This window comes from Drosophila rhopaloa, unplaced genomic scaffold (genome assembly GCF_018152115.1).
Source record: "Drosophila rhopaloa isolate 14029-0021.01 unplaced genomic scaffold, ASM1815211v1 contig_115, whole genome shotgun sequence".
Classification (NCBI taxonomy): domain Eukaryota; kingdom Metazoa; phylum Arthropoda; class Insecta; order Diptera; family Drosophilidae; genus Drosophila; species Drosophila rhopaloa.
The window spans coordinates 4403496-4428695 of record NW_025334990.1 but is presented as its reverse complement, the minus strand read 5'-3'; the positions used below and the strand labels follow the sequence as shown (position 1 = coordinate 4428695).

Genomic DNA, 25200 nt, shown 5'->3' with positions numbered 1-25200 from the left:
ATACTTTCCTTTGCCGTGTTTAAATTTGGGCTTGCTGCGATGGGCGAGGGTCAAAATGGGGGGTTGTGAAACGTTGGAAAAGGGTCAGTCGTAGGCAGACACTTGTCTGTTGTGGGCGTGACCGTGGGGCGAATGCTCTTTCCTGAGTTTTGCTGTTTTGGAACTTGTCACTTGTCCAGGAAAAGGAGAAACACCAAGGCTTGCTCTGGCACTGGGCCTAGGAAGTGGCAGCTGCTGCTGGCTAATTTCCCCACTGTTCTTTCCTTAACTGTGCCTGCTTTTGCGCTTTTTATTGGTTACACGGAGAAAAAAAATTCTAAAAAAAAGTGCCATTAGATTTTCATTTTTAATTAAAAAATATATATTTTCAAATTTTTTTTTAGCTAGCCCGACTGTAAAGTAATATAAATAACCGATTTGAATACTGATATTTTTAAAACCTTTAGGTTTTTTCTTTTGTTTGGATTGTGGCAGATTCGTTTTTTACTCTGCATGCCCTTTGATTTTGTGTTTGACCCTGGAGCCTGTGCAACGTCTAAGTGTCACCATTCATCTTGCTCCAAATATCCCTCCAGTCGAGAAGATAGCAGACAGGGGTGATTCTTTCGCCACCATGCGGTTTCTTTAGTTTTTCTCTTCATTTCCTTGCTCATTTCCGTTTGACATTTTCCTTGAATATTGAGCAGCTTCTTCACTCACTCTTCGCTTTATCCGATGGAGAAGTCTCAAGCGCAGTTCCATCAATTGGATGTATGCCAGGGAGCTGGAAAAACTTGGAGAATGGTCAGAGCTAGAGGAAGTGTTTACAACATTTCCAGCTCGTTATTTGGCCAATTTCGTATAGGATTTAGCCAGGCGTCCTTCTGCAGCTATCCCCCTCTTCTTAGTTTGAATGTACTTAGTCGGTATGTAACATGCACATGTGCATATGGGCTCAAGTGTGTGTGAGGCTGCCTAAAACTTTGTCCTTCATTATAACTTCTCCTTGTCGCTCTAGCCCACTTGCTCAACTTTGTAACGTCAGAGTTTGCCATATTAAAATCATCATTAGCGGCGTCCAAACCACCAACATATATAAGAAGCTAAGTAAGAATAAATTGAGGCAGAAATAAAACGGGTGAATATTTCACGCATGCCGTCATAAACTTGAGCCGAGTGGGCGTGGCAGCAGCCTACACCCATTTTTTGAACTGCCAGCGCTGCGCAGCCGCCAAAGAGTTGCAAAGTTGCAGTGGCAGCTAAAAAAACAACTGCAACTGAAACTTAAAGTCAAGCGAAAGATGAAAAAGAGAGCTATCGATGTCGCGATGAATGTTGTCCCATTTTCCCCTTCTCGCTTCTGGCATTTCTCGAAGTTCAATGGACTGCTACACAGTGCAAAAATATTAATAGCAATAATAATGTGATTATTATTCGCAGACTGCGATTGACTGAATTAAATATTATTCTATAATAATATAAAATTAAATAAAAAGAAAGGGACCAGGGTTTACCAGGTCTAATAAATATGCCCAATAAAGTAAATATAGTGAATAAAAAATTGTTGAACGAAAAACCGATTTGACTTCTTTGTATGTAGTGGCTAAAAATAGTAATCCCCAGGCAAGTGACAATTGTTGCTGCTGTTGCTGTGAATAAGTTGAGATGAAATCTTTGGCATCTAAATTTGCATTCAATTTTTGCCACTTGAAAAAGTTGACTTTCCCGCATTTACCCTCCTACATTGCTGCTCCCTGCGGCCAGCGAGAGATGATTAAAAACTTGTAGAATTATGCAAGTAAAATGAGCTACTTAACGAGGTGAGGTTGGGTCAGCGGGTACTCCTGCACCCTAGTAATCGCCGAACCAAAGTTGACCTGCTGCTTGCTGTTTTTGTTGTTTTGCATAATTCCATTAGCAGCCGAAAGTTGCTGCGGGAGTCGGAAAAGTTAGCAGCCCAAACTAATTCCCATTAAAATGTGTAATTCCAATTTACGGTGAGCAAAGGCAGTACTTGTGGTTCTGGAGAAGTGCATAAACAAGCGCCAAAACACAAAACCGGGAAAAACCGGGTTTGTTGGGGTGGTGCAATCATAAGGGCACTAAGCCATCGATTCGAAAGACTCTCGGGTTGCCTAGCAGCTGTGTGTCTAATTAGGGAATTTCGAGTTCATCTCTCATCAGAGGCTCAAGTTAAACCGCATCCACTCATAATTTCCATCAGGCAGTAAGGTCATAATAATGATAACCACCAGGATGCTGGAGGTCGCCCAAGCAGTTGACAAAATACTCAAAATATACAAAAAAATAATGATAAACTTTAAAGTAATTTGCATAAACGGCGAGAACTCTGCAGGCTCAGAGCATAATTAATGAGTGACGAAATCCCAAAGTGCGGTGGATAGAGAAAAACAAAGTGAGGCGGAGAAATTCTGGAATGAGCGTTAACCGCACAACACTAAACTGACTTTAATTGAGGGAGACATGACGAAATTATTAAAATTATTATGACAGGCCGCAAAGAGAAGGAGAGAAAAGGAGCCGATCCAGAAGCGTGACGAAATTGTTGACAAGCTCGGAATGGAAGATAGAGAGAGACAGGCAATGAGAATAAGAGTAGTAGACACAGAAACACAATTAAGGGAAATATGTAATTGCGCTTGAAATAAAGTTTTTTCCTGGGTTCAGAGAAGGCAGAATTATAGAAACAGAATAGGAAATGCTCCCAAAGTTTCCATATGTGTGTATGCTTTCTGAGTTGATTTTACAGAAGAAGAAAATACTATGACAATTCCGTAATATAATAGTGTACTATTAAAACATTATATGTATATGAAATTTCCTCAAAATAATGTATGTTCTATATTCGACGCATGGAAATTGATGATAGAGTTTGACTTTTTACTAAAAGAAAAGCAGTTCCATGTCTGTTTCTTGTTTTTTGTGTATTTTCATGAAATTGCATCTAAATACTATATAAAAGTTTGTACTTAATCCTGTGATACGATGAAACATTAAAATTTAGTTTTCTCTGTATGTTTGTAGTAGCAATTAGTTAATGGAGTTTGCCTGAAGACCCAAGCCAGTTTCGGTACTTTAAAGCTTACTTTTTTGTTATTCGTTCTTTGCTTTTTTTAATGTGCGTCAAAAGTAAAACAGAAGTGGAAAACAACTGGGAATGGCCATTAATGGGTGATAAAGGGGGGGAAATATGTATGATGGGTAACACATTTGCTGGCCAAATTGACAAACAAGTCAAAGCCGAGGAATAAGAACCATAAAAGCAATACCATAAAGAGCAGAAAGGGGAAAAAGAAAAAAAGTTGAAAACAAATGATAGGGTAAAGTTGGTAAATATGAAATGCGAGAAAAAAATATGATAAAAATGAAGTAGTCACTAAGAGCTAGAAATCACAATAGCAACAAAGAAGAACAAGGCAGAAAAAAAAGAATAAGCAGCAGACAAGAAGTGAAATGAGCCAAAGGAAACTTCAAGTCAAATAAAAAGTCTTTAGCAACGCTTTTGCCTCATCTAATAATTTATGTGCCTTTGTCTGCGACCATCGAGGGGGTTTCCCCCATTTCCCTCTTTCTCTCTGTTGGATTGAGTTTTCCATGGGTCCATAATGAACATTGTTTGCCTCAAGTTCAAAGTTTGCGCCAGGGAAATGCGCTTCATTAAATCGAAAGAGAGGACAAAGAGGAAGGAGGAGGAGTCTTCGGGAGGGGTCTGAAAAAATACTTAATTTAAAGTTTTGCTATTTTATAAATATTCTACTTTCGCCGGCGTCCTTTGTGTCTGTTTCTTTTTTTTATCCAAAGGAAATACTTTTTAGACTTTTATCTTTTAAGAAAATGAGGAAGACTCAATGCTAGGTAGTGACCTTGAGATGAAGCCGGGTTCAACTGAAAGATATATTGTGTGAACAGAGCAGCTCTAGGCAATCCACACTGATGACAGATGACGACCAGTGAGCGTTAAATGATGATGAAGCGGCCCCGAAGCGGAGCTTTATTCGAAAGTCGCGCCTCTGCGTGAAAAGCTGAGTTTTCCCCAGTTTTCGCTCACCCCCCTTCGTTTGATTTATGCCCTCAACTGCGCCGAACAGCTTGATGAAGTTCCTTTTCCAAAACATTACGTAATTTAATGCAAGCCCCAAACTGTTGTCAAATATTTCACGTTGCAAGCAACCATAATAACGTTTCTCGTTTTTGGCTGCCGAAAATTCCTGCAGGAAGAAAAAATGCAGAGTGGAAACCGCTGACCAATATTTTACAAACAATGCCGAAACAAAAGCGAGCAGTTGCCGACGGGTGGAAATGAAAAAGGGAATTTCCATCAGAGCTGCAGGAGGCGCCCAACCGCAGTTACTGTGTTTTCCTCTTTTCCAACTCCCACAGCGGAGAATCCCTCAATTATGCAATTTTATATTTTTCAGCAAATTGAAACCGAACTTCCATCTCTCTTTTTTTGCTGGCCCAATTTTTAGCACAACTCCAGGCTTCTATGGCAGGTGGAAAATGTTTTCTGATTTCTATTTTCCTTTTCTCTGCCACCACTTCCGGGATGGAAAAACATTTTTGGTTGCTTCTCAATAAGGTACATATTGTTCGTCCTCAATCTTCGAGCCTCGATTGCTAATCTCGTAAATAAATGTTTTCCTTTTTGCAGCAGGTAAGCTGTCCGCTTTTCTCTATTCAAGTTGCAAATCAATTTCCCTCCTATCGCCCTCTGTTATCAATTCCGGCCAAAAACTAGAATTGGTATCCACACAGGCAAAAAATGATCAATATTTGTTACCAAGTGGGTGGTTTTTACTTATCAAAAAACATTTATAGCGCTTAGATATTTTCTTTTATATCAATGATAACGAGTTTCTATTGAAAATGGACTACCAAATTAATGTACTTAGACCTGTGTTGATTGTGAAAAAACTATTGTTTATTTATGGAATATACTTGATGGCAATGCATTGACTATTTAAATTAAAGTAATTTAACAGCTAGGCAAAAATGCCTTGGTATCACTCTAATACGTGTTTTATTGACTTGTATGCACTTTTTGGAGATATTATTTATTAAGCATCAATATGCAAAAAGCTGCATGATTTTGATTAGTTTTTTTTTAGTGTGCAATTTTCGAAATGGAAAATAATTGCCTGCCACATCTGTCCCCTTTCCATATTTCCGGAACATAAATTTTAAAAGCGAGAGAAATTTTTAACTGGCTATATAGACTTCCTCCCGTTCATTTATTTGTTGTGGCGCCAAAAGTAAATAATAAAATGGAAAATCTTATGAAAATAGTGCCAATGGAGGGGAAGTTCTGGATTTGTGTTAAGCACTTGCCACTTCATGCCGTCGGAGCTGATAAATATTCTGGAAAATAGTTGCGGGCGGAGCGGATGGCGAACTTTGTTCTGGGCAAATGAAAAGTTTTCAAATTCTCCTTGGGCTTAATCTTGAATTATGAGTCGGAGGCACTTTCAATGAATTTATGGCAGCCGAGAACTGTTTGCTGTCTTAAAACGCAATAACCGTTAAGAACATCGGCTTCCCCTTACCCTTTTTCCGCTCCCTAACGCATTTTGTTAGCTCACAAATGCTTGGCACGTTGGTCAAATGGTCACGTTTCGTTTGCCAGAGAAGCCGGCGGCAAGTGACAAACAGGTGAGTGGGCGGAGCAGGTGGAAATGGGGGTGGTGGTGCCTCGTTTCGAATGTGATTGATGAGAGGAGGAAGACGGAGAGTGATAAAAGTTGACATTCGACAGGTGTGCAAAGCGAAAGGGAATGACAAAACGCATGTAAAATGAAGAAACAAGTCGCATTTTCCTACCGAAAGATAGACGTAAAGCGATAGCAACAGAAATGGCCCGTCAATTTATGAAAAACAATTTTTTTTTTTCGGTAGAAAGAATTCTTAAAGAAAAATAATTTACCCTTAAAATGGTAAATATAATAACTACTTCTACGTTTTCTTGGAAGACTGTGGACTTTAAGGCTAGATGTCATATTAAACTATCGAATATATTATACGATTTGTATTAAGTATGTTTTAGTAACGCTCTCACCTCTAATAGCGATGGCAAAGCCAACAAAGCAACAACAATTAGCGTTGCTGCCTTGATGTTATCTGTTACTGTCTGTATGGGTACTTATACTTATAGTACAGGCGGGTGCACACGCATGAACATTCACACATGGCCTGGCAAACGGGCCCGAAAGTGTGCCATTGGCATTCCCAGTTTATGCTCGGCACCCGCCACTCCGCCCAATCCTCCCTCCGTGCCCCAGAGCACCCTCCTCGAATGTTATCGCTTGGCATATTAAGCCAGGGAGCAAGAACCGTGCTTGAAATTCATTCATTTGCTCATTCACTCGCTCCAGCCATTGAGTCACCGCTTACTTGGGAGCTTGCATCAAACACGGAAATTAGCATACGATCAAGGGTGGGCGGTGATGGGGCTGGAGACGGTGATGATGATGTTGACAAAACAACGTTTGCCATTTATATAACCATGCTTTAATTGCGCTGCGTCTGCCACACGAGGCGTATACGCAACTTTAATGCGCCCTGTTGCCCGAGAGATGAAACAAACTCTTTGTTCGTTGCTTATGTCACATCTTGATTCCCTGGCAGTTTAATGTCCAGTTTGCTAAGCCGATTATGGTTTATTGATGACTACAAATCTTTGCCGGCAACTTCCGGCCTAGATCTATTATCCTTCCTGTGCGTGTAAGTCCATCACTGACACCCGCTCAGGGAAATCAATTCAATTTGTTATGCTAAACGTATGGTATGCATTTTGTTCATCTATTTACACCGGAAAGTAAATAGAAGTGTACTTTCAACAAACCGTGTTGGGCATAATAATAATGAACGATATTAATCTATATTGTTAAGAGGAAAGACGATTTGAATAGACATAATAATGGTTGACTGAAGTCCATTTAATTTGTTAAAAGTGGTACACAAGCTTCTTTACTCATTTTTCTTTAACTACTTAGATACATTTTAAGGATTTGTGTTGCTTTTACAATCTTTTTTTCAGCCAATATGGAACATGCATATTCCACAGCTTCACCCAGCCTTGCTCTGTGGCAATTTGCGAAAATATCTTGAGGTGAAAGGTTCGGATTTATTCAGCGTGACAAAGTTCGTAGTGCAAAAAGTGAATTTGGGAAATTTTCTGGATTTTCTTACCACTCCATTCCAAAGCGGGCATGTTAATGTAACGGACGAGGACAAGGACCTTTCACCCCTTTGCATGCATGTTGCCAAAGGCCAAGCGGCACCCAAATGAGATTCCTTACATCCCCCAACGCCACACCTGGCTGGGGTTACCTTTTTTACACGTGTCTCCTGTCAAGTGCAGAGGGGGGACATCGACAGGAGGGTCCTTCAGCCCCTTGAATATTTGTACCCAACTTGTTAATATTTCGACAACGTTTCGGGGCCTGTGAATTGAATGGAGTGGGTGGGTGGCTTTTGGGCCTGCCATCCCTCTCGCAGGACATTGAAAATTGTGTTAGTCCTTTTTTGCAGTTGAACTTTTCAATTTGATTGCCAAACGAAAGGCGTTAAACGGGTCCAAGAGCAGGTGGGCGCGCCCCGATGACTAAAAGTAATTAAAGTATTTTCCCAGGTCGCTACACAAAAAGGGGGGATGGGTGAAATGGGCGGGGGAAAATGGCCGGGAAAAGCTCGCAGCTGCTGCAAATGATATTCAATTTGTAGAAAATGTTTTCTAGGCTGGTGGAATCAAAACAACAAAATGAGAACTAGGCTAACAGAAAAACAGGCTGTAAGTGAGGGGGCGGAAAACATAATATGCATAAAGCCAATGGCCCGAAGAGTGGGACAGCGATAGTGGGCTGCTTTGATGGCTCCATTCTAGCTTCCAGCTTGTATTTGTAGCTGTTCTCTGGGAAACTTTTTCAGGAGGAGCAAAAACTTTGCCCAGCACTTGAATGTATCTGTAGTTTTTTTTTTCCTTTTTGCTGCTACCTTACCTTGAAACTCAAAATAGGAAAGGAGAGGCTTCGTAACACAACAAGGAAAACTAAATAAAAATTCTGTTAGCTCAAATAGAATTTCCTTTCTCTATATGTACCATATTTTCCGTTCACATATAATACATTCAAATTTAGAACTTAAATTACGTTTTTATGATGTTTTATTTTAATTGACAAATTTAAGTATACAACTTTTTAAAATATAGAAAAGCAAATCACCATGAGTAGTCGTTTCTCTCTTAAAATAAAAACTTCTTAATTTTTATTCAAGTTACCCAATCTGTTTAAGTACCTGATTATTTTTCTTTGTGTGCAATAGTCCGATGAATGCAATTTGGTAAAGTGTGCGGGCAAGTTGATACTTTTTGGAGCTGGCTTACGGATGATAGATGATAGGAGCCGGAAAAATGAAACGGAAACTGAGCAGAGCTGGGCACTGGGATTAGTTTTGGCTAATTGAATTGTGCGTTGCAGGTTGGACAGGTAAAGTTGATGGCGGAGTAAAGAAGCAAAGCACTCCGGCCGATTTTATTCCAGCTTCGAGGGACAACGGTTGTCTGTAAGGGATTCCTGAATTTCCTAGACTCTTTTCACTTTGCCTCACATTTTTGATGCCCCGACAAAGTTAGTTGTATGCGTGTGACCCTTTTGCTAATCGTTTATTTACGAGTCCATGCCGGAGCCGGAAAAGCGTGTCTGGGCCTTTGAGCCAGGCAATTAATAAAACATGAACTCAATTAGTTTAAAAGGCTCACCATGATCGAAAGCCGTAAGCCAGCAAAACATGGGGCCACCAGAAACGTTGACAAATTGCACGGCAGCAAGAAGAGGCAGATAAAGAGAGTTCAATTAAAAAGTCGCCGCGAGATCCTTTCATCGAACTCATTACTGCTCGCTTCTTGTGCTTCACTTTCCATTTCCGCCGTGCAATTTCCCCCTCCTGCCCTCTTTCTGGGGCAATTAGGGAGCGCATGAGCTTGTGGCCAGCCCCGAAGTCCTTTTACTGACCATGTCCTCACAAAGACCAAAGACAGAAAGAGAGAGAATGGTTGGAAAATCCTTCATAGCCGAAATTAATTTACTCCTCTTGCACTTTTCCCTTTCCCATTTTTGTTTCGTTTAGGTTTCCGCCCTGCTTTTTTTGACTGGTATGTTTTCCTTCCTTCGAATCGCTTTTCCACAATTTGCCACAAATTTCCCTGTTGATTCTAGGAAAACTCATTGAGGGAAAAAACGACATCTTAGGTCAAGAATTTAATTCTTGATTTAAGATTGTTTTGTTCTAATTCTTTAAATTGGATTTTAATCATTTATGTGGGAATTTTTTATTTTCTAAAATGTGGCTTTGAATTGTTGTTCAAATCCTTTTCTCGTTAGTACTGCTAAATTTGAAATAAAAATTAAAATATGTGCTTTAGCTAAGAAAAGCTTCCCACTGTTTCCTGTTGAATTTCAAGTGCAATACTTTTATTTATTGTATGATATGCACTTTGATTTCAAGGCAGCTTTGTACAGACTTTTCATTTTAAGTCTGCAACTATTTTTACGTATATTTTTTTTCTCTGTGTAAAGAAACATTGCATACATGAATTAAAACCGGCATAGATTTGATTTTCATGAAATCTAGGCTTGCTTTGATGCAAAAAAAAGTTACGCTCATTGAATTTTAAATTTGGTTTAATTAAATCTGCAACTTTTCGGGGCCCATTTGAACAGTCTGACCTAATCGGCTGGCGAGGCTGGCGGCCGAAGACTCTACGCTGGTTGCGCTAATTGGGAAAATCGGCTCAGCAAAGTTTGTCCGGCTCAAAGGTATAATTTGATTGATGCGACTCCTGATCCAAGGATCCAAGAGCTCCGTCCGTCCGCCCATCAAAGCGAACGCCCCCAGGCGGAAGCGTAAGTTTTAATTGCCAGTCCGGACAGTTGGTGGCCGTAAATCAGGGTACGGGGTCCAAACATCATGCGAGCTGCTTACCACTAGGTTGCATAATTTACGAGCTCTGAGGGTTGGCTTAAAAAACCAAGGAAATGCTAAAATCGATAGAGAAAGAAATGGTAGAGAAGCTCTACCACTCTTCGGGGCCCCTAACAAAATGGGTTAGAACGGAACTGTATTAATAACGCAAACGAAGCTCCCCGCCAGACAAGCGGCAGAAAATGGAACAGGAAATGCGCGTCCTGCTGGCCAGGAAGGTAATTTTGCACGCAAGCCCAGCTCCGAATGCCAATAACAATGAAGGCACCAGAGCAGCAAAAACAGCAGTCTGGAAAAGCAGCCCGCTAATGGGTACAATACTCAGAAAAAATATATAAGCTGTAACTGAATAATATCCGAATAAACCAGAAGCCATCTATTAAATATGGGTTTGGAAAAACATTAAATACAAAGAACGAAAACGAGATATTTACTAACTTATTTTCAACTTCTATAAGGGATCGTAAAACCAATAATAAAAAGATTTTATGAGGTTTTATTAATTTGTATACAAATTAGCAATACAAAATGTATGTTTGGTCTCTTGACTTTTGTTAAACACATTAAACACATATTTTGTCTGTGTAGAGTTGCAAAATGAAATCGGAACTGTGGGTGGTTAGAACATTGCTGACTGGGACTTGAAACTTTTTACTCCTCTAATTGATGGCAGGGACGATGAACTCCTACAAAGTACAATGGATCCTGAAAGTACATTAAGCGGTTGGCAAGCATTGCAGTCTTAAGTGATCCATTACTCGAAAGATGATGCTTCCCTCAAATTTTGCAGATATATTAGCGTTCTTGCTCTCATCTTTTATTTGCCATTGGCAACAATCGAGAAACTTTTGCATTGCAGTTTTGGCGGGTGCTAAAAGTTTTCAATCTTTGTTTTATTTTTTTTGGGGTGGCTCTAAAATCGTTCTGGAAGTTGCCAAGTCCCAATGTAATTAAGTGCGACACTTTAGTCCCTATTTCGACGGCGCTGTTCTAATTTCGCCACAAAATAACTTTATTTACATGTGTCTGCGTGTGTGATTTGTCATCATTTGCGAGATAGAGAAAAGGGAGAGAGAAAAGGAGGGGAAAGTCAGTCAACTTCTGTCTGTCTGTTCTGCGGTGGCGTTAGTTCTTTGTTTGAGCTGGGTTTCCACATCCCATCTTCCATTCCTCGAAATTGGTTGGCTTTTCACAATGGCTGGTATTCCCGTTTGTGGACACTTTTAAATGACATTTTTGCGTAGTTTTCCGCTGTCCAATTCCCGCTGTCCATTTCATTTAAAACCGAGTTTTTCAGCTTTGTTCGCTTTAGTTTCTTTTTTTGTGGATAGTTTTGATCCGTTTGCATGGCCATTTGTACTAATTTTCCGATTGTTTGAAAACTAGGCACACACGCCTGAGGTGCTCGCGTGAGCGAACTGTCATTAAAGCTTGCAAAGCGTTTTCTTTAACTTCATTCTAACTTTATTCCTTAATTGCAAGCATTCCCCGCTCTAATTTTAGCACATATTGTCACGATCATGTCGTGACACAAAATCACGAGCTCATTTCTAGCTAACATAGAAACAGGATGTCCCCCATTGGGTGTTGCTTACTTTGGGGTGAACAAGTTTCTGCGGTTTTCCCCCTTTGTACCCTTTATTTTAACGTATATTGAAATTGAGGCTAGTTTTTGTTGTCGTCTGGGAGCATTTGTGGTGCTATTGTTGTTCTTGTTTCTATTCCTGCTACCGACCGATAAGACAATTTAAAGTTTTTAAGTGGTTTAAGTGGCGCTCCCTGGAGCATCGATTAGGATAAAGTACTACCAAAAAATGGAAGAACGCATGGCATTCATGGAACTCGTAATCAGTTGAGGCTCAGCATATGGCGAGCAATTCGAGAAATTCGTTCAAACAAATAGCGGGCAAAAAAGAGCCAAGAATTTATCTGAACTCCCGCTCCGTTGTGATTCGTTTTCCTCTTTTTTTCCACTCATCCAAAAATAAAATGCGCACAGCGTAAACAAACAGTTGGTTGTGCCTCAATGTTTTTTTTTTATTCCAAGAGGGGAGTCTACGGAATAAAATTTGTTTATATTGAAACCAAAGCGAGAAAAATATGCAAAAGGTCGATGGGCTATATGTCTATGTGTGTGCTTGATGGATGAGAAAAAGGGGGAACATATTCAGACACTTGATGAACAGCGCGAAATGTCTGAGCAAAATACGCAGAAATTCGGGGAAATCCAAGGATATCCGAGAAAATCTTGTTGCCCTGATGGAATAATATTCAACCAAGTTGGAACCAATTTGGCAAATATGTTTCCCCGAAAACCCCCTTTTCCCTTTACCCTTACCTAGCTTATTAGAAAAGTTAACGTTCGAAGAAAAAAAACTAAAGTCAAATTTTCCACAATTTTCCTATCGTTACAGGTAAGCTGAAAACATCAAAGCGGACTTCGGGCTATTCCAGACCCTCCTGTACCGAGTATCTGGCTCAGAGTCCAGCGTCTGCTCTTAATTATGCACTTCAAAGGCGCCAAATTCGACGATCCAAATTATTTGAACTGCGACCCGAAAAGTGCATGGTAACGTGGGGCATTCGCAGGGGCGTGTATAGTAAACTGAGCAGCCGAGCAGCTTAATTAAATTGCAATTTTCCCGCCGGCGACCGGCGACAACCAGTGTCGATGGCAAAGTCAGCAGGAAACTGCAAACGGACAATGGGAAATGGTGGCGAGGGGTGGGGAAATGGAAAACGGGGGACAAACGCTGGGGGCACAACGCCTGGCGTCGAAATCGCGCGAAAATTACAAAAATAACAACAACCAACTGAACTAAAAGTTGCCAAAACAGCAGCAGCAACAACAACAACGGAAAGCGAGAAAATTCATTATTTTCCCGAGGCAAAAAAAGGGGCATGAAAAATTCAAGAAATATGCAGCAATCTAGGCAAACTCTTCAAATGAGAGAAGTAAACGTAACTTGATGAGAACGAATCAGAATGAGTATGTGCAGTGCTTTCCATAACGATGGGTTTCTCGGCAATTCTCTAGCATTTTTGAAGGGCTATGGGCCATAAATCCCACTGCAAACCAAACTCAATCTCAATCAGCTCTTGTCGACAAACTAATTTCTCTCCCGTTTGCTTTGTTCACTTCAGCTTTCCACTTTTCCTCTTCACATTTTTCCGCTCTTGAGTTCGCACGCGTTTTATCGCTTGATTCTGTGTGCCAAATCTGCGAGAAGCAGTGAAAATAATTAGAATATTGGCTCAATTGTTCGGAAAATCCGAAAGACTGGCAGCGGGAGAGCGCATGATAATCAGCATAAAAATCGATGGAACGATGTGCCCATCAATGGAAACGATAATGATGTGGATGCTTGGATACTGATGATGTGCATTCCCATTTAATTGGGGCCTTCGGTTCACAAATGGGCCTAGCCAAATGTGTGAAAAATATTGTTGCGGCTTTCGCTTAGCCATCACTCCTTCATATTTTTTTTGTTTTCTTTGTAGGAAAAGGAAAAGAAACAAATCGCTGGCCCATAAATCAAAGACATTTCTCTGGGCTGGACAACCGAGATAAGAGCATTTATAAATAAATAAATTTATCTTGCCTGCCCACGGGCATACTCTGAATGTTGGGGGTATTCCGCCTTTGTGGCTAATTGAATTGCCATCTGATGGCCAAGGTCGACTCATCGACTATGGCATTATTTGAGCAATCCTTTTGTATAATTCATAGCTCAGCTGCGTGTCCTGCTGCTGCTCAGCTAACTAATAAAAATCAAACAGAAGATGCGTAAAAAGACTGAAAGAAAAATGATAGGCTTCCTCCCTTTATACCATTTGGGTTTTAGAATCAATTTTAGTAGTCTCTAAAAGTATGAAGTGCAAAAACATTGTTGTTTTTCGTTACGAACCCAGTTTACTTAAGGCTTCGAAATACATTATTGCATACTTTTAGACACCATAATATGAGATTGCAAAACCACAGAAATTTTCGAAGCATCGCAAAAAATTTCAATTTTTTAGATAAGTTAATTGTTTGCAAATTTTTCTAAAAAGCATTAAAAAAAGTCTTTTAAGAGTGCCTGAAAGAATTTTAAGAAACTTTGTATTCCCAAAATATGATGTAAAAAGTTGCAAAATCCAGGATAGCTTACGTTTTTTTTTAGCTTTGTATATACCAAATTTTTTATCAATGTGCACTTTTACTTATCCAGCTTACTTGGAAAGAACGAAAAAATACAGAGACAAGTAGAAATCGTTTGCTTGCGTGAGCTTTAAATATTATAACATACTTTTCGGCGCCAGCACTTTGTCGTGGGCGTTCGTGCGAAAATCCTTGGCGAGGCGAAAGAGCAAAAGGCAAATGTCGGACACAAGGAGACAACGAGAAAGTATTGGAGAAAGCTGGAGAGGGGCAGCGAAGGCAGCACACACAATGACTTGCAGCTACTCCAATATTTACGTAATAAAAAATTCAATTTAGCGAAAGTTTAAAAAACGATGGAGCGAAATTGGCATCGATGCGGATGTTGGATGTGGATGTTGGCTATAGGATATCGCATCGCACCGCTCGGGAGCAGCTGCAGCATAGCCGACTAATGCGGATGCCCCTCTCATCGCACCTTGGAGATCCTTGAAGCACATCAATTTCAGTCCCCTGGCCATAAATTCGATTTGCAAGTGCAGGGCAAACATCTCCCGCAGAGTACCGCCAATGACTTCCTTTCACCCCCAGTGTCTCTGCATCGATTACTGCCGGATAGTTTTTTCCCCGGAGAAATTCCACGGGGAACCCCCTCTCCACTCCATTCGCTCCCCCGCTGGTTGTTCAATTTTCAGCTTGAAATGTAAAAAGTAAACTACGCAAAATTTGAAACTGATTGCGCCTGAGGCGAATGACAAACACACAGAAGGATGGATAGGAAAACATACACTCAAACTAAAAATGTATTTAAATTTAAATACTTTTAAACATTGTATGTACAATTGATTTATTCCAAACGAAGAGATTTCTGACTTACATGTGTGAATCATACATTTTTTGTTGGATAAAATTATATCAAATAATAATAGCTATTGTTAAAAATTGTATAGCTCTTAATTTTTTGGGTAGACTGCATTTTAAAATAAAACTAGTTAGAGTATTGTTTAAAGAAGAGTATTGTTTAAAACAAAACAAAAAACTATAAATCCACTTTTGTATTAAGAACATTTTCTAAAAAAGAAAAACGAAATTTCAAGTGCACTAGCACTAGCTGTGTCATGTCTTGGCTGCCACTTTTGCTGAGATTTTCTGTTGCTCTCTTTGCTTTTTCTGAGAAGTACACGAAATCCTTGAGACTTGAACACACTTGCAATACTCGGAAAATGGCTGATGGGCAGCCGAAGGGGACGAGGAGGGAGGCCAAGGGTCACGGGCTTTCGCAGGCCTGAGGAACTCAACGACTCAGCCTTGTGCCAATGTCTGTGCATCACACGGCGAATGCGTAATGCCCGACATTCCCCATTTCCTCGCTCGTCTTCTTGGCTGATAAGCCATTTATGATTATGGCAATTGATTGGTGACTCGTCTGTCTATCAGCCTGGCCTGCGATTGATGATTACAACACGAACAAATTGCGACTCGCTTTCCTTCAATGCCAATAAAAAATAAGTAATAGGCCAGGCACTCGATGAGCGTGTGTATCTGCAAGATACATTCGCAACTGCTGCTGTCGATTGGTCAGGCGGTAAATAAATTAAATTTCCGCCACACTGTCATCAGGTGGAGCGGTCCAGTTCCCCTGCCCATGAATATTTCATTGGGTCAGGCTACTCAATCCGCCCGATTCCATCCCCTTTGCACTTTGCTTTATTAGCTGGAAATTTATGGCGTATTTTGTATTTCCCGTGCGGCAATTGCATTGAAGCTGCTTCCACCGTCAGCTGCTGGAAATTGCTTATCAATTTATGCAATGGAGGTGATAAATTTGTGCTCCGCTTGCTGCTCGCTTGTTTATCCGCCGGCCGGGGATGAAAGCATGGAGTTTATGCAACCGCAGCTGCTGCCAACTGGCGGTTGCACTGACCCAATTCCTACAGTCCGCCCAGGACGGTACTCTTTGGCCGCTGATATTTCGCTATTTCTGTAGCTGACCGCAAACGCATCGCTAGCCGTTTTTAGCCCGTTCCCTGTTTTGCCGTTCACATTATTGTTGCCATTCTACTCTATTTTAAGCATACCGTCACTTGCAGTCAAATAAAGAGCACACGGCGGATAAAAACCCATTAAGAATTTTTTTCATTTAATTCTGGACCATCGAAAAAATTGTTATCCTTAATTTAAATCATCAATTATGCTAGAAGTCAGGACTTCAAATCAAGTATTGATTTCGAAAGTTGTAAAGTGATAAATAGCTTGGTCGATAAAGTAATCCACAAAAATCAATGCTTGGATTATAATGATTAAACAAAAAATTATATTTATATTTATTTTATTGGTATTTTATAATTTTTTTTCATTTTCAAATACTTTCAAACTTTTTTTCAAAGAGTCTTTTGACTGTGCATATTGCCACTATTATAAAACTGCAAAATATAATTTTTACTACTATTGGGGTTGGGAAAAGTACTATACTTTTTAGTTTCCACTTTTTATTTCTGTGCATTGGAGACGAGAAGCATGAAACAGTGCCGCAAATTCCTAGTCACAACATCATCACCATTAAGTCGTTCAATCGCAGCTGATAGTTGTTGAATCGGGGAAACGGGAGGAGAATTTGTGATACAGCAGGGGGTTAAGTGAATGGGGGGTGAGTGGGTTAAGCTCAGACACTCAGGGGCGACAGTAGACGGAAAAGCCACTACACTTTACCTGCGACGAAGAGCTGGGGAAACGAAGAAAATTGCCAGGAGAAATTATTTTAATTCCATCAACATCATGACAAAAGACGGCGCAGCCGGGGGTTAACAAGTTGACGAGGGCAGCAAAAACCCCAGAGAGCTCTCGCCTAAGCATTTTCATTAGAGTGGTTCGGTCCTGAGTCGTCGACCTTCTCGGGAGGACGAAGAAAACACATTCATTTTGTGCGCCTGTTGGATTTTCTCGGAGGCGTAATCCTCGTGCGATTTGTAGTTTAATATGCATGGGAAAAGCATAATTTAATTTACATGATTATCCTGCGGGATCGTGACCGTGCTTCTTGGCCATATGCCTGTCACATGCTAAGCCTTGCATTGGGCGAAAGGAAAGCCGAAAAACAAGAAACACCTTCCTTGAGCACACTCTCTCTTTTTCCCCTCTATCTTCCTATTTTCTACGCACATTCCTTGGCATCGGTTTCAGTCTGGGCTTTGGCTCTGACCTAATCTCCGCCTTTATCCCGGGGCTCTTGGATTGTTGCGTGCGTGGCCAGGATTTGAGGTCAGCAATTTCATTTGTCCCTTGCCTGGCTTAGTCTAATTTGCCGTCTAATTGAAGCTGCATGCTGCCAAATGGCCCAGAAGGCTTTTTGGGTGGGCAGATGGATATTCTATTGACGGTTGCTAAGAAACAAGGGAATTTAAGTTGCTATAGATTCCTTATAAATTAAAAACAAAAAGTGTAAATTGCTAATCGCAAAGACTTACGCCACCCTAAATTAATCCATTTTTATACCCTTGCAGAGGGTATTATAATTTCAGTCAAAAGTTTGCAACGCAGTGAAGGAGACATTTCCGACCCTATAAAGTATATATATTCTTGATCAGCATCACCAGGAGAGTCGATCTAGCCATGTCCGTCTGTCCGTCTGTCCGTCCGTCTGTCCGTCTGTCCGTCTGTCCGTCCGTCCGTCCGTTTCTACGCAAACTAGTCCCTCAGTTTTAAAGCTATCTGCTTGAAACTTTCCCAAAAGTTGTCTTTCTATTGCAGGTAGTATATAAGTCGGAACGAGCCGGATCGGGCGACTATATCATATAGCTGCCATATAACTGAACGATCGGAAAAGCCATAACTTTGGTGTTTTTAAAGTTAGGAAGTTGACATTTTCTATGGGTTTTATTTTTGGCTAATCAATCCGACCTACCGAATTTCATAAGGATCGGACGACTATATCCTATAGCCGCCATATAACTGATTGATCGGAAATGCCATAACTTTGGTGTTTGTAAAGTTAGGAAGTTGGGATTTTCTATGGGTTTTATTTTTGGCCAATCAATCCGACCCACCAAATTTCATAAGGATCGGCCGACTATAATTTATAGCTGCCATATAACTGAACGATTGGAAATGTCATAACTTTGGTGTTTTTAAAGTTAGGAAGTTGGGACTTTTTATGAGTATTAAGAATGCATCATATGAATAATTTTGGAGAATAAAATTTATGGAATATTCTGCAAGGGTATATCAACTTCGGCTCCGCCCGAAGTTAGCTTTCCTTTCTTGTTAAATTTGTTTTCCAAAAATATCAAAGGTGTAATTACTTACGCCCAGAGCATTGTTTTTACTTTTAACTTTGTTTTTGAGTTATTTAAATTCAATTAAATTCTTTGCTGTACAAAAACAACCACTTTTTTAAAAAAATATATTTAGTTAAAAACTCAATTTCATTTGTATTGCATTATGCATGAGTAAAGCTCAATTGGTGTCCAGAAAAGGTTACATCAATACTTTTATTCAAGTTATGCATATGCAAAATTTTCCTATGCGGATTTTCCAAGCCATTTTTTTCACTTCCCCGAGTTCAGTGAACGCTTTTTATGGCCAAATGAATTTTCGCACAGCTAATCATCCATTTTACGTTTGGCTTCCATTTTAAATACGGCAGCGTGCTCGATTTTTTTTATGGCGCGAGCCATAACGACTGCAACAAAATGTTGGCGCTAAAAAGCAAATTTGTACTCGCCACCCTTCGACTACCAACCCCCCCCTTCCACACTTTTACAAATCGAAACACATGCAAAAATGAATCATACGCCACGTTGTACCGTCGAACCAGCTGCTCGTAAAGCAGGGAAGATGTGGATAGAAATATTTTGGTGAGGGGATGAAAAAAAGCTAGAGTAGAAAACGTAGGGGAGATCTCTTAGCTCTTTCAACTACAATAAAAAAGTGTTTTTATGCGTCGCATTTCGCTCTGAGTACCTCCCTTTCCACACCCCACTTTCTCTTGGCCCCTTCACTTAATTCGCAGTCGCAACACGAATTCGCTATAGCAACGGACATCCGGCGGGACGTCGCCTAAAAGCCGGCAACACTTAGCTACAGGAAAGGGGGCGTGGCGCGGCTGACAAACTTTAATTCATGCAACAAAACTGAGGCACTTGAATCTGTTTTAACTATCGTTCTGGCCATGCAGCTTCTACTTCTTCTTCCCCCGTCGGCTGTCACCTGTAAAGTTTCTTGTGTTTTCTCCCAGGGGTGTGGGTTTATGTAAGGCTGTGTGTGTGTGTTGTGGGTATGTGTATGTGCTTGAGGTGTCACACGAAAGAGTTGACACAGGGAGGCGTGGCACTCGGCCAGAGCAAATTAGTTTAGCTGAATGCTAAATGTGCGACAACTTTGGCTGACTGACTTAATGAGGTGCAGGTGAAGGGTTCACTTCTATTTCACCCCCCCATCCAAAGCTCATACATTTATGCAGCGAGTTGAAAGGTGAGTGAACATCCCCTAAGAAAAAAGTCTTACAAAACGAAAAAAATCCTTCACGACACTAAAAAAAGACAACAAAAAACATAGTGGTGTCACAGTTCCATGTCTTTTTCTTTGACTAGAAATACAAATAAGGTGCCTTCTAAATATATCATCTACGTATTTATAGCTCGGCTTATAATAAAGTCAGAAAGTCTTGTCTTTATAAAATCATGATCCAATTGGAAATAAGAGTTTAAAGAGTTTTAATTTTTTGTAATAATAAGCAAAATATGGTTCATACTCACAATTATAATCATCAATAATCAACACTTGTGTAATTAAAATATACTAAATAAGATGAATGATAAATTTATAATTTTATCATAGAAAAAAATAATTTATTGATGAAAAGAGTGCCATTAATAGGGCACTATATGTATTTTCCCCCCGTACTTCCTGAATATGTGGGTGAAGGTTAACAGCCTACAACCCAATGCCACCCTCCATGTTGTCAATGCATAATGTTGGACGACTAAAGTAGCTCATGCATAAACCAGTTCGTTAAAAAAGGAGGAGGGCTGGGGCTACGATAAACTTTTACTCTGATAACTAACGGCAGGTGCAAGTGGGCGTAAAAAGGCAAAAAGGTTTGCCCTCTAGCAAACGTATACGTGATTTGCCTGTGTTATGACAAGTGAAATAGATACACAGAAACAGATGATGGGGTTTTCCCTCTCTGACCTTCACCTGAAAGGCGATAAAAGTTGTACTCCCTCTCGTGAGTGCCACTTTTAACCTTGTTCGAGAACTAATTTAAATTTAAATGATATTGTATTTTCAATTAGCATTTTCTGGACCTGAAGTGTCCAAGCCCAAGTGAACGGGCCATCGGTCTTCTCTTTCGCCCCCTCATTGAGGCTCAAGCTTGGGCACTTATTGAAATTTATGAGCAGAGCTCTCGAAATGAAATTAAAGCGCTAATTTTGAACCTGTTGACCGACGCGAGCCAAACAAACATTCTGTCGGACAGCAGCAAACACTGCGGAGTATTAGCCCTAATAAACGAGAATCAGACGCCCACCAGCTCTAAGATGGGGCCACAAATGTCCCATCTCCAATGGTGAATGGTGGATAGACGGCGGTGATGAGGTCGTCGAGAATGATGTGCAGAAAACGCTGGAAATTAAAAGCAAATAGCACGAGCTAGACAGAGCGGGTGGAGAACTGACAGAGATACAAAGTAATTACACTGAGAAAAATCGGTGCCTCCCTATCAAAACTAACAATTGCATTTAAGATACTTCACTAAACTACAGTGTTCGTGATTACTTTTGAAAATAAGAAAGATAATAAAGAAATCGTTTTATGCAATGCTTAATTATTAGTTTAAATAACCTAATATAGACATTTATTGAAAGGTATCTGATATTAAAGTAATATTGATAATAATTTCAAGCCAGAAATACGATATATACCTCAGACAAGAAAACAATTACAAATAAAATAAAATGGTTTTAAATTTATCTAAATGTAAATTTTGGATTAATTATTGCGGCCGTTTATATCAGAATAACATTTCGAATCTGATTTTAGTCTTCTTTATTTTCTCTCTGTGTAAATACGGTTGCGGTGGGTCAGCAGACTAAATACTGACGAAATGGATGGGAAAGAATGAAGGAACCGCTTCAAGCAACCAAAGCTTGTTTGAACTGGCGCTGCACGAAAGTGGGAAAGAGGAGGAAATAGTGCAAAAGAGTGAGAGGGAGATGTATGCCATGTGACACATAAACAAAAAACACACTGTAAACGAGCTGTAAAAGTGCAAAAAAAGATGGGGACTTTAGAAGCCATTAATAACTGTGAAACGGTTAATCAAGAGTCGCTCAAAGTGGAGCACGCCATGGGCGTGGGTGGGTAAAGCGGCGAAGGGGCTGCACGAAATGCCCCACTGACCAGGACAACAGTTCGAAGGACTCGCATGTGACTGAATGGAAAACTCTAGTCCGAGCCAACTACATCTCGCTGCAATGAAAAGCCATTAAAATCTAAATTGTGAGTTCTACGTGACCCGCTGTTGGCACTGGAAAAAAAAAGACTTATCATAAGAAGCGATTTCATAGAAATCTTAAATGAGTGAAATTGCTGAAATTTTGTTGAGCTAAATCCAAACTAAATTTGACTTTCCATAACATCTACAAGTCTAATTCATCTAAAACGTTTAAGCTTGACTGAATCTCCCTAAAGAACTCTTAGACTTAAGTCAATAATGTAAGTCAATTAATTAATTGATTTTACAAATGCGATTTCGTTTCATTTGTTCTATTTATTTATTTTATAACATTCTATAAATTATTACAAAATATAATAATTATATTCTATGTGCACTTTTTACTCCCCCGCCCCAAAAAAAAAAGAAACCCTGTTTCTAAGCTGTTAAGTGGAAAATAAAAATGGCAGCTGCGTCTGCTCGTTGGCTCGCCGTTTTCACAATTGGTTGGCTGGTCACATGCAAATCATAAACAATAATGGATCTAATAACGCGAAGTCACGTGGTTGTGGGGGACAAGGACAGAAATTGGGGGGAATGAGAGGTGCGATACCCCTTTGTTAATGACCCTGCCAAAGGGTTCAAAGCACTCGTCCACAGAGGGGTTAACTGGACATTTTGCTCATTTCCCTGGTAGCTTTGTTCCTTTTTTTCTTTTTTTTTTCGCCCCATTTTATCTTTGTTGTCTGTCTGCAGGCCTCACCTTCTGTCTCCCCTTTTTGCGTCCCCCCATCTCTTTCCAACGTCTGGTTTTCTGCGTCATATTTAACTCGTTTTATCTGGCGTCGCGTTCAAGTGTACGCTCATTATGAATATTATCGCATGGCAGCAGGCAGAGCCCGCTTTGGCGCCCCCGTTTTTCCAGCATATTTTCTTTTCATTTTCCGCTCTGCGTGGTTTTAAACTGTTTATTGAGTGTCAGCGATAAGAGCTCGGATATTTCATGGCGGAATGCTAAACAGAAGTCCCAATGTGGATTATCTCCTAATTAAACCAAAAGGCATTTTCAGCTGCAGTTTTTGCGAATGCACTTCATGGCGCGGGGTTCGCAGGGGGGCTGGAATGCCGCACAAAGAAATTGTGGTTCATTACCACCCACCCGGTAAAAGGGAGGACTTGGGATCCCCCACCGACATTCCAAATGCGCGAATAAACAATTTGGAAAGCTGACATAATGCCCGCATTAACCGACAAAACCGACAGCGAAAAATGGCAAATATTTGCGGCGGAAAGTACTCGTACATGTGGCAAACGGAGAGCCGAAATCGGGAAACAGAAAACATCAGTAAAGAAGCATACCAAAATAAGCTGAAGAAGGAAAAAAATGAGCACGAAATTCTGTTCTATTTTTGACGTGGGCGGAGGCAATGGCGTTAAAGTGGGCGTGCCACCGACAAACACTGAATTTGTGCGCTGAATGAAAATATTGCACAATTTTATCTTTATTGCTCGCAATGTTGAATCAGTTGGGATAGTCCCTTGAACAAAGAGATGAATGCTATAGAATCAGATTTCTGCACCGAACGAATAATGTGAGGGTGAAATTATGTAAGCAATCGTTGTGTCAGCAAAATGTTTCTAAAAATATCCTATTACTCGCAAAATATAACAGAAACCAAATCAAACGAACTTAGTAATATTAAAGCTGATTATTTTTTCTATTCATTTCTTTATTTGTTTAAAAACATATTCTTAGAAGCCATAACAAACATTTATAATTTAATTAAAATAGCTAGTTAATTTTGTTCTCTGTGCATTTTGGGTTATCATTTCACACCCAAATGTTGCGGAGGTTCATCCCTAAATCGATTGGACATTTTGATTGATTGATTGGCGCATATTTTTTGGTTAGCCGGTTCGACCATTAGCCTTTTGTCTCGCCCAGTGACAAATTTGTTCAATTTCCCGCCCATTTATTGTACCGCCTCCCCTCCGCATTCCCGGCAACAAAAAATTGTTCGTCAAGATGCCGGCGTTGTCTCTTGGCAATGACCCAGACCTCAGATTGGTTGACTGCCACTTGAGAAATTCCCCGAGCCATCCAATTTTTTTGGCATTGCGTGAAAATTGCTGGGAAATTGCGAGCTCATCGATAAACTCGAGTGGCTAATATGAGTTATCGGAGCCGTTCGATAAAGTCTCTCAAGTGCTCCGTCCGGCGTCAAGTGTTCGTTTATGGAGGAGTGCGAAATAAGGGGCGGAGATGCCTGATCAATAACGTAATTCAATTTCAATTGTACGTGAGCAAAAACAAAATGCATTTAAATTTCTGGGCAAATTGAATTTAGTTCGCGATTCGAGCTGGCAGCGCGACCTTTCCTCGAATTAAATCATAAATTATTTCCGTCAAATGCAAAACAAATGAATGAGGTTGAAGGGGAGCACAGAAACGTGCACGTTTAAGCTGAACAATTTTAAGCTCTTTTCATTTTGGTCCGCTAAATGAATTTCCCGTGAAAGCCCGAAATGAAATTAAGCCTGCGTGTCCAGTGTCCAATGACCCACGTTTTGCACAGCGGGCCAAACATGCCGAATATTATAGAGTTCCCTCTGCTTTTCATTTTTGAATAATGTAAATTGTTGATTATTTCTTAGTTGAACAGGAAACTCTTTCTCGTCGAGCATATATTATGGCACATACAAATCGGTTATCATTTCCAAAAAGAATAGTATTAAGGGGACCGTATAAAAATTTAAGTATTTTATGTTTACGTTTAAATAAAATTCCTTAATTTAAGAATTTTTATTGTTTAAAGACTAGCTAATTATGGATATTCACAAAGGGTATACTTTTGAGCAGTCTACTAATATTTAAATAAATAAAAGCACTTAGTCTAATATTTTAAATTCACTTAATTTGATAAACATATATGGCGAACTAAATAAAAAATTGTTAATAGGGTAAAATTTGGTCCAGTTTAAGTCTGAGTATACTCAGAGTATACTGAGTATACTGACATGTGCTGGATCGTTATTTTCCGGGTTCTTTACAATACAACACAATTTTTTCCGTCAGCCCGTGCAATTAGCAAACAATGCAGGAATGAAAATTCGAGCTTAACGCGTAATATCCATTACGGACATAATGTGAAAAGTAGGGCAAAAAGAGGGAAAGAGGATGAAGAAGTAAACCCTTTGCCCCATGCGAAAAGCCACAGGAAGAAGAAGAGGTTGGCAAGGAAGGATATTCTGCTCCTGGGTCCGCTGGCTTGCTCATGCATATGAGCATATGTCGGAAATTGTAACGATTACATGCCGGACACACACACACACACAGGAAATGGCGTAGCCGACCAACCGCCCACCTTACCACCCATCCGACCGCCGATGATCGTCATTGATTGCTTACATCTCGGGTTGCGTGAAAACTGTAGCATACATTACCGCGCAAATTTGTTTTTCCTTTCACATATTATCATAATAATTACCAGATTGAAATGACCCCTTCAGAAAATGATATAATGCATTTTTAATTAAAATAAATATGTCAAGTGCTACCGGAATCAATCGCCGGTTGACTTCTGTAATTGAACCCGAAATAAGTCATTAAAAGTTTGTTGCCATGACTTTTGCAGTTGCACTTGGCGCA

At 40.1% G+C, this 25200-nt stretch overlaps 1 protein-coding gene across 1 annotated transcript in view; it reads left to right on the top strand.

Moving 5' to 3' along the window:
* The window catches only part of LOC108051823 (mitogen-activated protein kinase kinase kinase kinase 5), a 54611-nt gene that overhangs the window by 8981 nt on the left and 20430 nt on the right, over positions 1–25200 (top strand).